The following is a 13,603-nucleotide window of genomic DNA, read 5'->3' on the forward strand; positions in this document are numbered from 1 at the left end:
GAAGGTCCCTTTCTAGGAAACAGAGAAGCTCACAATTACCTAACTAAACATATGAATAAGTAAAAATAGGCAAACAAATAAAAATATAGAGTGGTATTAGGTGCTGCACAAAGACTCAGAATATGTTGAAATGATAAAGAATAACCAAGTGGCTTTTTGAGTTGTAGAGTCAGCTATGTCCTGAACTGGGAAGATGGGTTTTATCTGAGATCTGAATAAAAAAGAGACATAACTATGGATAGTTCAATGTGAAGAGCATTCCAGGGAAGGGACAGTGTGAAGGTCCTGAGGTGGGAATGAGCCCGAATGTTCATCCTATACACAGAGGGAAAGCCAGTGTTCCTGGAGCTTAGTTAGAAGAGAACAGAGGGAGACAGGTTAGAGAGAAAAGCAGAGACCAGAGTATGTAGCACTTTGCAATCCAGAGTAAGAAGTTTGTGTTTTATTTAAATACAATGGGCCATTGGAGTATTTTAAGCAAGGAAATTATATGACATGATTTAATTGTTTTAGGATTCACTTAGGCTGCTGGGTGAAAAAAATCCTGGTAGAGGAACAAGAAGGAAATCTGGGAGTCAAATTAGATTTTAAACACACACACACACACACACACACACGTGCATGTATCTATGTGATTGCTTCTATAGAATGCAACTGAAGTTCTGCAGTAAGGGAAAGATTAACTTTTTCTTGTATATCCTTTGATCTATTTGATGTTCAAAATATGTGCAACTTGTTTTCATAATAAAAATCAAGTTGCATGTGTTTGGCAATAAAATTTCCTTCAGTAACCAGTTCCATATTTAAAATGTCTCATTATCTTTTCCCTTCAGTCATTATTTGTTGAGCTAGATTATGACAAATTATAATTTAATGAAATACTCCAAATCATATTCTTATTGGCTTCAAGGTCATGTAAAGGTAGCTGATATTTATTGAGCTCTGAATATTTTCTAAGTTCTGCACTGGCCAAGTTTATATGTATTATATAGGTATGTATGTTCAAAATAGCCCTAGGTGGTAGGTACTATTATTATCACCATTTCAAAGATTAGTGAAGTGAAGCTCAGAAAAATTGAGAATCTTGCCCAGAGTTATGCAGCTAGTATTGGGACCTGAGAGTCAAACCTTGTCTATTTAGCCTCTAACCAGTATTCTCATTCACTGTATTATAGTGTTCCTTCCATTGAGTCCCCATGTCTTTATTTACATGCTGAGGACAGTGATTATACCCCTGATAGAACTCTTTGCTATCATTTAATTTAAATGTACATGTTACTCTTCAGAGAAGAACTTGTTTGTATTAAACACTCCATTTTAGTTTTGGGGGGAGGAATAAAGAGTAGGTGTGGTCCTGTCTTGGAAACCACTGGAATCACTGCAGAAAGTCTAGCTACTTTTTGTGCTTTAAAATCCAGAAACAGAGGGACACCTGGGTGGCTCAGTCAGTTAAGCATCTGCCTTCAGCTTGGGTCAAGATCTTGGAGTCCAGGGAGAGAGCCAGGCGTCTGGGTCCCTGCTCAGCGGGGAGTCTGCTTCTCCCTCAGCCTCTCTCCCTGCTCCTGCTCTCTCTATTTCTCTCTCACTCTCTCTCTTTCTCAAATAAATACATAAAATCTTTAAAAATATATATATATAATCCAGAAACCTACTTTCTTTTGTCACACGACCGTGAGTAAAGTGAGCCAGATGTGGAAAGTAGAAGCAAAAGACTAGAAAATTCTTTAAAAAAATTTGTCATGTCTGTTGTACTTCTGATTTAAAAGACACTCTAAGGATCAATGTTAAGGCCTACTTGACATTCTTCCATTATTCCTCCCATGCCTGATCAGATGGCTTTAAACTCTTAACTCTAAGAACAGGAACCATTTAACTCTTCTATCATCTTTTTTTTGTTTGTTTTAAAGATTTAATTTATCTATTTATTTGACACAGAGAGAGAGAGAGAGAGAGAGAGGGCACAAGCACGCAGACCAGCAGGCAGAGGGAAAGGGAGAAACAGGCTCCCACTGAGCAGAGAGCCTGACATGGGGCTTGAACCCAGGACCCTGGGATCATGACCTGAGCTGAAGGCAGACACTTAACTGACTTAGCCAACCAGGTGCCCCAACTCTTCTACCATCTTGAAAAAGGAGCTGTATCATCTGAAAATGAATCAGAGGTTCTGTACAGGGTCACTGAGAGCTAGGTTATAGTGACAACATCCAGAAATGTTGAATCCCTCATACTTTTTACTTAGGTTCATATTGCAAGCCAAAGAACTAGACAGATATTTTGGGCTCCAAAAAGTGAGAGTAGATTCCATAGTCATGCAGTGTAAGGTCCAATGAGGTTTTGTGGTAAAAACCACAGAAACATTTCTTGTCCTAATAAATTCCCAGTGATTTTCTTGAGTCATATAATTTAGTAGCCTTTAATGAAGCTATAAATGCTCAGCCTGCCTGGTGAAATTCTGGCCCTTTCCTCTGAGTTACTAGTTTGATTGAAGATTTCCAGGTCTCTAGCTGACTTCCTGGGATTCAAGGGTGTCTGTCAGCCAATGTGATGTTTGCGTAGTTAGTAGACGTGATTCAGGTAGCTCCCCTTCTCTTCCATTCCCTTGCTACTGAGGAATCCTGATACCCCATGAGTGTCTGGTTAGTTAACTTGAAATTAGCAGCCTATTGAATTTCAGAATACAGTCTGGCTTCTCCCTGACCAAGAAGGGGCTTCCTCAGAGTCCCATTGTACATCACTGTATTAGTTTCCTAAAGCTGCTGTAACAAATGCCCACAAACTGAGGGGCTTAAAACAATACACATTTACTCTTTTACATTTCTAGAGGTTGGAAGTCTGAAATGGGTTTCACTGAACTGAGCTCAAGGTGTCAAAGGAGCATCCAGTGGAGAATCTTTTTCTTGCCTTTTCTAGCTTCTGGAGCTACCTTCTTTGCATACTTTGACTCATGGGCCCTTTCTCATCTTCAAGGCCAGCAGCAAAGCATCTTCAACTCTATTTCTGCTCTACCTTCACACTGTCTTCTCTGTAGTCTCTTCTCCCTCTGCCTCTCATACTTATAAGGACACTTGTGGTTACATTTAAGAGCTCACCCACAAAATCCAGGATAATTTTCCCATCTGAAGATCCTTAGCTTGATGACATCTGCAAAGTTCCTTTTGCCATATAACACCTACAGGTTCCTTGGATTAGGCTGTGGACATCCGGGTGGGTTATTTATTACTCAGCCCAGCACAATCATAATATCCAGTGACTGATGGCCACCTTCTGAGCCATTAGGTAATTATTTAGAGCTTCCTGAAATGGATGAGCCTTCTCACTGAGGGACATAATGTGAGAGGTGTTCTTTGAGTGATAGAGGACTGAAATGGGTAACCTATCGCAGTTCAGAATTCACATTCACTAACATGTTTCATTTTTCTGAGACCCACTGTTTTTCTCCTTCTAAAATGAGGTGATAACTATCCCCTTGATAATCATTCCAATACATATGTTAAAAGAAAATGTGAATACGAGGTTATTAAAACTCTACTAATGTTTAATCCACTGCACTAGCAAGTGAAGAAATCATGCAAATGAAGAAACTGAGTCCAGGCATCTAGGATGGTCTCTTAAATGTTGGATATAAAATGGTAAAATGTAATGTTCAAATATTCAAGTAATACAGTCATATATCTGATAATATAAGTCAAATATTGAATAGATCATACTCTTTTTATTATCTCAGGAAGTGAATGATATATCATGTAAGTTTCTTATCTAGTGGTATTATTTGTAATCCATATCATTCATAAAATCATTCTAATAATTTCCAGATAGTATATTGACTGGTGTGCTGGTTTTGATCATTCATTCAATACTTTTGTCAGCATTACTATTAAATGATAATTCTGTTTGCTCCCTGACTCCATGTGGGGAATTACATCACAATGCCCACCACTTCCTATGGATTGATAACCATTAAGTGATCACATTAGTCATAAAAGAAGGGGATTCTTCGGTTTCCCTTTGTAATAGCTCTCTACTCTCCCTGAACCTGCTCCTCACTTGTACCTTTTTCTTCTTACCTGAAATGATGTTATCATTTGTGTGATGCCAGGGAGATGCAGAGAGGGAGGCAGGGAAGTGGGAAAAGATGGAAAGTAGATGGCAAGGATCTGATCTTCACTGTTGAGGCCAGGAGCCTGCATATTGTTTTCTTTTCCTCTGGTGAGGAAGCACAGTAGGCTTCCATGGCCCAGCTGAGGCTAATCAGGAGACCACTTGTGCCAACCATGAGTCTGTGACCGGGAAGAGCCCAGTTCCTAATAGAGACAAAGGAGAAAGGGCTGAAGAAAAGAAGACATAAAAAGCATGAAAAAAATAGAAGTGTGCTGAGAGGTTGGTGCTGACTGGAGGTAGTGGAAGCTTCTAGATCCTGTCTCTCTTTCAAAAAAAGAGCAGTCAGGTAAAGGAGGAAGAGTGTGGAGCTTGGCACAAGACAGAGGGTAGAAACTCAGCACCGTCTTGCTAGAGGACTCTCTGTGTTCATCCTTGGATAAGTTTCCGGGAGAGTCCCTCTCTAGAGACTTGTTTACAAAGCACAGGGCGGGCACCTTGGTGGCTCAGTGGGTTAAAGCCTCTGCCTTTGGCTCAGGTCATGGTCCCAGGTTTCTGGGATTGAGCCCCGCATCGGGCTGTTTGCTCAGCGGGAAGCCTGCTTCCTCCTCCTCTCCCTCTCTCTCTGCCTACCTCTCCACGTACTTGAGATCTCTGTCTCTGTCAAATAAATAAATAAATAAATAAATAAATAAATAAATAAAATCTTAGGGGCACCTGGGTGGCTCAGTGGGTTAAAGCCTCTGCCTTCGGCTCGGGTCATGATCCCAAGGTTCTGGGATCAAGCCCAGCATCAGGCTCTCTGCTGGGCAGGGAGACTGCTTCCTCCTCTCTGCCTGCCTCTCTGCCTACTTGTGATCCCTGTCTGTCAAATAAATAAATAAAATCTTTAAAAACAAAAACAAAAACAAAAACAAAGCACAGGGCCAGCTGCGTTCCTTCAGGAGTTAAGTTGTCAAATAAAACAAAGGTCTCAAAAACCTATCAGAGAGGACTTTATCCCACAATGAAGGCATTTGCTGTCTATGTCCATGACAACTGTGTGTCCATGACACCCAGTCACCTTGCTATCTGCTTCCTGAACCCAGACCCTACTTCTCCCCATGGGGAAGGACAGGCATTTCTTTTGGAAGCCTGAAGGAGATATTTGAAGAAGTCAAGTCTCATTTCTTCTATATAAGGATATCTATGCTTCACCGCTACCTGTCAACTTTGGAAATAAATGGCAAGTTCTCTGTAGCAGATTCCCAAGCTCTGTGTCCAATACCCATTCCACAAGGAGGTCTTAGAATCACAGTTTGCCTGCTTGTGGTTTCTGAAATGAAATACAAATGCTAGAATTTAGATTATTGATTATTTTGATTGGTTATTCCAATTATTGTTACTCTTTTTACTAACATGTATGGTGATGTTTCAGTACTTTGGCAACTGGTATGGCTGGACACTAGCTTAATAATAGATCTATACAAATTTGGGGGCTATGGAAAACTTTTGAAGGAATACTGAAAATGGGCAGTTTTCAGTAAAATGATGACCAGATCTTCAGCTTCCGTGAATTCTCTATTGTAAACTGATTCCCTTGGTAGCTTACTAGGGTTCTAATTGCTAGGATCACTTTATATCCTGGTTTTCCTGGTTTATGCTTATTTCTTAGAGTAGTTAATAGTGTCCCTTTTTATTGTCAAAAAATGTTCAACATTAGAGAATATATGGTATCCCTACCACATCCCCTTACAAAAGAAAGCATATTCCTTGCACATAAATCTTACTTTGGTCTATTGCCTCAGGGTGTGGAAACTTCCCAGGGGGGTGCCAACAAAGGAGATGCCCCATGTAATGATTAATCAGGCACCATAAACCATGGGGCTTCCAGACTTTCCCAGCTGTACATATATCTGTGTGCTAAGGCAGAAGAATACCGTATCCTGGTCTGGAACTTACAACCACTACAATTATTTAAACTCAGAACCAAATTTTTAGATAACCTAGAAATGCAAAAGAGAGTACGTAATCTTTCAAAATTGTTCCAGGAACATGTGAACAGCATTTGAAGACCACTACTTGATGGTAATTTTTTTCCTGAACTTTTTTTTTTTTTCATACCATGAAGCCCACTTACAGTGAAAGAAGCTGCTCATGGCTCAGAAATCTGGCTGCCCCAATTCTTGCCCAGATTCTCCAAAGGCCAAGAGATTATATATCTATGCACATCTTTATTTTTATTTTTTTTTTTTAGATTTTATTATTTATTTGTCAGAGAGAGAGAGACCACAAGGAAGGAGAGCAGCAGGCAGAGGGAGAGGAAGAAGTAGGCTCCCCGTTGAGCAGGGAGCCCAATGTGGGGCTCGGTCCCAGGAACCTGGGATCATGACCTGAGCTGAAGGCAGACACTTAACAGACAGAGCCACCCAGATGCCTCTATCTCTGCACATCTGTGTCTCTTTCACGTTATATCAATTCTAAGGCTGTCACCCCCCTTCACCCCACCACACACATACACTCTCTCCTCTAAGACTAAATAGACAAAGCAGATAACATTTCGATTATTGAAGTTGAGTAAAGAACTTGGGTTTCTTTTGCTGCAGAAAACAAAGTATCTAACTACTAACAATGGCTTCAAAAAGATAGATGAATATTAACCATCTTAATAAAAAGTCTGGGGTAGAGGTGCACAATTTATATCTGTCAATATGGCTGCAATAATACCACCGTTTCCACCCATAATTTTCTGCAGTTTGACGTTGCCATTCTTCCACCCTCCTCTTCCGTCTGCCTAATCTTTGTGACTCACTTCAACCCCATACTGTCTGGTGGAAGTGGTGCTGCATGACTTCCGGATCAAGGTCAGAAAAGGTCATGTAGCTTCTAGCTGGCTTTTTTGAAAGCCCTTTCTAACCCCAGCTGCCATGTGGTGAGGAAAAGCCAACCAGTGGAGTGGACAGGTTGTGTGCAGGTGCTCTGGGCTCAGCTTTCAAGTCTTCTCAGCCCACACGCCTGATTTGTGAGTGAAGAAGCCTCCAGAGGACTCCACTCTCCAGCTGCTTGAGTTATTTCAAGGTATCTGTGTCTTCCCAGCTAATGCCTGGGACATGGGAGAGCAGAAGCAAACTGTTCCCACAGTGTTCTCTCTGAACTCCTGAGTCTCAGAACCATGAGCATAGGACATGGTTGTGGTGTTAAGTCACTAAACCCGGGGTAGTTTCTTACTCAGCAATGGTAACTAGAATAACAGATATTTCCAAGGTTGATGCTGCTACAGATCAGCATTCTTCAGAAGATAGGTTCTTTCTATCTTTCCTCTCTATAAAGTAGGAAAATGATAAGCTACTTCCTGAGGTCATTGTGAAAAGTTAATGAGATAATACACATAAAGCTGTTTCACACAAGTTTATCCTTTATAAATCACTTAATAGATAGAAGCTATTTTGGGAAAGAAATCAATTTTAATTTGGATCATTAGAGAAGGCTTACAGAATTCCAATTTGCACTATTTGGATGGCACTTTTTTTTTAAGACCTTGGGACTCAAGATTCAAGTAGTTGAGAGCCCCTCAGGCACATGAAGACATTTGTGTCTGCCTAGAAATTTCAACTTTTCTCCATACGTTGCTGTTGACATCCTTGCTCTAGTAGACCGAGACTGGAAGTCATTATAAGCTTGCCCAGAGTTGGTCATTTCTAGTGAGGTCTAAGATTGCCATGTTTGTTTCATGTGGTTTTCTCCTTGAAGACAATGTTTTCCACGTATAAATGAGAATACTGTTCTGCTTCTCTCTTCTCACCTTTTTTTCACATGGTTTGAAGAGCTGGAGTTTCCTCTGGCACATTTCATGCCCTTTATTTGGTTCCTAGCCACAATGGTTTCCTTTCCTGTTTTCTTCCTTTCTCCCTCCCTCCCTGCCTCCCTCCCTTCCTTCTTTCCTTCTTTTGTCTCTCCTACATTTTAAAGATTTTATTTATTTGAAAGAGAGCATGCACAAGCTGGGGGAGGGGCAGAACGAGAAGGAGAAGCAGGCTACCCTCCAAGCAAGCTCCCCACCAACCACAGCACCCCTCATGGGGCTCAATCACAGGACCCTGGGATCATGACCTGAGCCAAAGACAGATGCTTAACCGACTGAGCCACCCAGGCACCCCCTTTCCTGTTTTCTGATAGTCCGTTGTCTCATCTTAATAATGCATGGCTTGACACTGCTTAATTCTGAGTATCCAAAACAGATGTTTTGTGAAATTAATTCAGCCATCCATCCAGCTTAGTCCACATCTTCTGCGCTGAAGCTTGGATTTTCTGAGACCTCCTTGGAGTTCCAGGCAGGATCTCCTGCTGCTCAGTCCTAAATCTGACAGCTCTTGGTTTTGTATTTTGATTTTTAAAAACTCCCTTGATAATTTTTTTAAAATTAACATTAAAATTGGTTAAATGCACTACAACATTTAATTTTAAAATCATCAATAAATTTTAAAATCATCAATAAAATATTAAAGAAATTAACTATTTTCAAAGACTATAGTGGGTCACATGACGTCTTACACAATTTGGTTATGACCACTGGGGTGAGATTAAACTTCCTTTAAATAAGGAATCTGATACAAGAGAATTTAAAGATGGGGGGAAAGTGGCATTGTTGTTATAAAAGGCATACAAGAAGGAAAGGTTTTGGTTTACTGTGCTATTCTAAATGCTAAAGCTGACATAAATTAACAGATTTGTCTGTTATCTGTCATCTATGTGAGTGAGGTCTCCTAAACATAAACTATTAAGTCACTGGGAGGGGAAAAAAATGCAAAATATACTTCCTTGTAATGAATCCTTTTGGAAAAGAAAAAATAAATAATTTTAAGCTGAGAAACAAGAATGCTTCCAAAGAGCTCCCCTCACCCTGTGAGGGAAGGCAAACTTTAAAAAAAAAAAAAAATATTTATTTGAGAGAGAGAAGAGAGAAAGAATGTGGGAGTGAGGGCAGGGGAGGATAGGGAAAGAATCTCAAGCCAACTTCCCACTAAACAGGGAGCCTGGCATGGGCCTTGATCTCAAGACCCTGAAATCATGACCTGCGGCAAAACCAAGACTCAGAGGCTTAACTGATGGAGCCACCCAGATGCCCTAGAAAGGCAGGTGTTTGTTTGTTTGTTTTAAAGACGATATTTATTTTTTTGAGATAGATAGACAGAGATGGCATATGAGCGGTGGCTCGGGGGGCGGCAGCAGAGGGAGAGGGAGAAGCACACTCCCCACTGAGCAGGGAACCTGAACTAAGAGATTGATCCTAGGACCCAGGGATCATGGCCTGAGCCAAAGGCAGACAGACACCAACAGATTGAGCCACCCAGGGCCCAAGGAAGGACGGTTTTATCAATCAATTTTTTTTTTAAAGATTTATTTATTTATTTATTTATTTGACATAGAGAGAGAGAAAGAGAGAGATCACAAACAGGCAGAGCAGCAGGCAGAGAGAGGGGAAGCAGGCTTCCCACTGAGCAGAGAGCCCTATGCGGGGCTCGATCCCAGGACCCTGAGATCATGATCCGAGCCAAAGGCAGGGGCTTAACCCACTGAGCCACCCAGGCGCCCCTTATCAATCAATTTTATGAAGGAACTTTTGATGGCTGTCTCTTAAGGTCAAGCTTTGCAGAGTCTGCAGGCAGTGAACTTGAATGACATCAGTGTACTCCCTAGGCTCACAGGAGGGTCTCTATAATTGTTCCTGTGCAAAGACCCATTAAGGCTGGATCTTTCCTTTTCAATTAGAAAGTTAGTGTGCCTTCTTTTGGGATTAACATTGAAACTTTTCAAATAGACATTAAAGTGGAAATTCCAGGGTCCTCCTTTCCTTGCCTCAGAGGATAGTCCTTTATCCTTCCAGATGCTCTTTGGTTGCCGATGCCCATTCCCCTTCAGTAGCTCTTCAAACTGAGCTGTGTATTTAAATACAAATAATAGAGCAATAATAACAACATTATAACAATATACGCACCTTTAAATCCGACAGGTGGCTGCAGAAACAGAACTTTACAGATACATTTGCAGCTCCCACATGGCCTTTGAATGCATCTCCTTCCTAACTCCCTGAGAGAACCATAATCCAGGCTCTCATTTTAAGCATTTCCTTGCGTTTCTTCGTAGCATTACTATATGCAGGTACTTAAACATCGTCAAAATGAAAAACATATGATATGTATTTTGCAAATCTGTATTTTGTTTTTGTCCAACATTATGTTTTTGAGATGTATCCATTATAATGTGATTAGCTAGAGTTCATCCAGTTTTCCTGTTGTATTATAAAATTGTTTGAACGTACCACAGTTGATTTATCCAATTTAATGTTGGTGACTATATGGGCCGTTTCTTGTTTTTATTACAATGAGCAATGCTGCGGAGTTCCTGACGCCTGGTACACATGTTGCTTATGCCCAGGAGTGGAATTGCTGGGTAGTAGGGTGTGGTGTATTCAAACTGCTTAGGCAATGCCAGATTGTGGCTGTACCCCAACTTACGGTTAGGCAGAAGTCTCTCTTATTTGATCTTCTGTGAAATGCCTGCAATATACTCTCTTCATGTCTCTGTTAAGATATTTGTCTTTTTCCTTCTTATTTGTAGAAATGCTATATTCAGCTGGAGAATAATCTTTGACTTCTCTGTATATAACAAATATTTTCTTTCAGTTTTTTTTTTTTTAAGATTTTCTTTATTTATTTGAAAGACAGAGCATGCATGAGCAGGGGGAGGAGCAGAGGGAACAGCGGGCTCCCCGCTGAGCGATGAGTCCAACTTGGGGCTTGATCCCAGGACCCTGAGATCATGACCTGAGCCAAAGGCAGGCACTTAACATACTGAGCCACCCAGGTGCCCCTCAGTTTTATTTCACTTTTTATGATTTCTTTTGATGAGAAATATTTTTTTAACTTCCAATATAATATACAGTGTTATATTAGTTTTAGGTGTACAATGTAGTGATTCAACAATTCTACACATAATTCAGTGCTCATTATAATAAATGTGTCCTCGTAATCCCCTTCACTTATTTAACAACCCCTCCAACTTCCCCTGTGATAACCATTAGTTTGTTCTCTCTGTTTCATGTTCTCTATAGTCTGTTTTTTTGTTTGTCTCTTTTTTCTTCATTTGTTTTGTTTCTTAAATTCCACAAATGAGTGAAATCATATAGTATTTGTCTTTCTCTGACTGACTTATTTTATTTAGCATAATACCCTCTGGGTCCACCCATGTTGCTGCAAATGGCAAGATTTCATTCTTTCCTATGGCTGAGTAAGATTCCATTGTGTGTGTGTATGCGTGTACACACTACATCTTCTTTATTCATTTATAGATGGACACTTTGGTCATTTCCATGATTTGGCTGTTGTAAATAATGCTGCAATAAACATAGGGATACGTATATCTTTTCAAATTGTGTTTTCATATTTTTTAATAAATACCTAGTAGTAGAAATACTGTATCATATGTTAATTCTATTTTTAATTTTTTGAGGAACCTCCATACTGTTTTCCACAGTGGCTATACCAGTTGGTATTCTCATCAACAGTGCAGGAGGGTTCCTTTTCTGCTACATCCTCACCAACACTTGTTATTTCTTGTATTTTTTATTTTAACCATTCTGACAGGTACAAGGTCTATCTCTTTGTGGTTCTGATTTGCATTTCCCTGATGACTAGTCATGTTGAGCATCTTTGCATGTGTCCGTTGGCCATCTGTAGGCCTTCTTTGGAGAAATGGTCTGGATGAACAATATCTTAATTGAAGTGTAGCAAAATTATCAATTTTCTTAATGGGTAATGTTTTTTGTGTGTTGAGAAATTCTTTTTTTTTACCACAAGGCTGTGGCGTTACCAGAAGGATGATGGCTGTGTCTCCTCTCTCTATGCCTCTCTTGGACACCCAGAACAAAGAAGACATTCTTTTTTCCTTTTTATAAGAGACTTGCTCTCAATAATCCTTTTAAGATTTTTGTATCGGGAATTTGGTGGTTGATTAAGAGGGGTTATACATTCAGTGCAGGGTATTGTCATATATCCTACTCTATCTCCTTGTTTCTCTCTTCCTTCTCTGCGTGACCTATGGAGCCACCAAGAAGTTCTCGGGGAAATAATAATGCTACATTTACTCAGGTCCCTTTAGGACTTCAGATTCCACCCCAGACAAGTGTATCAAGGAATTTCTTTGGAAGAAATATGATGTTACCTTGAAAGAATTCAGTCTAGGCCAAAATAGTTCTTAACAGACATGGAAGCCCATTATGCTCACTATTCTGGAACTTCCTCTTTTTCTCACTTAGCAATGTATCCTGAGCATCCTGTCCTTGCTAGAAAGATAGAAATCTATCTTCCTTTTAGTTATTGCATAAAATATAATAATGTGGCTTTATAATGAAGAATGTAAATCTTCTCTTATTGGGGGCCATGAGAGATGTTCTCCAATTGTTCTTTATTATCACGATAGAGTAAATATGTGTACTGTGTGTGTGTGTGTGTGTGTGTGTGTATGTATCTTTATGTATTGTGAGATTTTTTTTTTTAGTACTGTTCAGAGAAATACAATTGCTTTGACTAATGATATTTTCATTTAAAATTTTTGCAGTAGTTTCAAGGTTATATACATACATACATACACTGTTGCCAATGTTCATAAAGATATGTTTTACCATAGTGTAGTCTGTCTTGGATACTATCAGTCAATTAGACTTTTATTAACCTGGGTGAAAATGGTATGCTATTGTTTGTTTTTTTTTTTAAGATTTTATTTATTTGACAGAGAGAGATCACAAGCAGGCAGAGAGGCTGGCAGAGAGAGAGAGGAGGAAGCAGGCTCCCTGCTGAGCAGTGAGCCTGATACGGGGCTCGATCCCAGGACCCTGAGATCATGACCCGAGAGGAAGGCAGAGGCTTAACCCACTGAGCCACCCAGGAGCCCTGGTATGCTATTGTTTTAATTTGTGTTTCTCTCATCACTGCAGAAGCCAACAGTCTTTTCAAGTGTTTATCAACCATTTATATATTTTTTTAGAGAATTTAGCTCCTTCCTTGAATAAAAGTAGAATGAAAATATAAAGTAGTGTACCTAAAGAAAGGTTTGTCATTTTACTGCATTGCATTTCATCATAAAGCAATAGAATTATATTCAAATCACTGCAAATTGGGTTTTTTTGTGTCTATTTTTATTTAACCTAAAAATCAAAAACATAACCATTCTAAAAATGAACAGATTTGTCTGGGTTTGTTGCTTGAAATCATTTTAGTTTTGGTGTTTTATAATCAGAAGAGACTTCCAAAACACTTTACCCAGTGTTCTATTTTCTGATCCATTACACGTTAGACACTTTCAAATCAACAGATGTAAACGAAGCAAAATAGAACACCAGAAAATGCTGATTAGTTTATGACTGCAAAGCTCTTTTAACAGGTGTCATACATTCAGAATTCTAATCCCAACTCTGTGGCATAAGCTTTTAGTAAAAATATTTTTAAATGTTAGTGACAGAAAATAACAAAAG

Source organism: Lontra canadensis, unplaced genomic scaffold, assembly GCF_010015895.1.
Source record: "Lontra canadensis isolate GAN:19392208 unplaced genomic scaffold, GSC_riverotter_1.0 scaffold20, whole genome shotgun sequence".
Classification (NCBI taxonomy): domain Eukaryota; kingdom Metazoa; phylum Chordata; class Mammalia; order Carnivora; family Mustelidae; genus Lontra; species Lontra canadensis.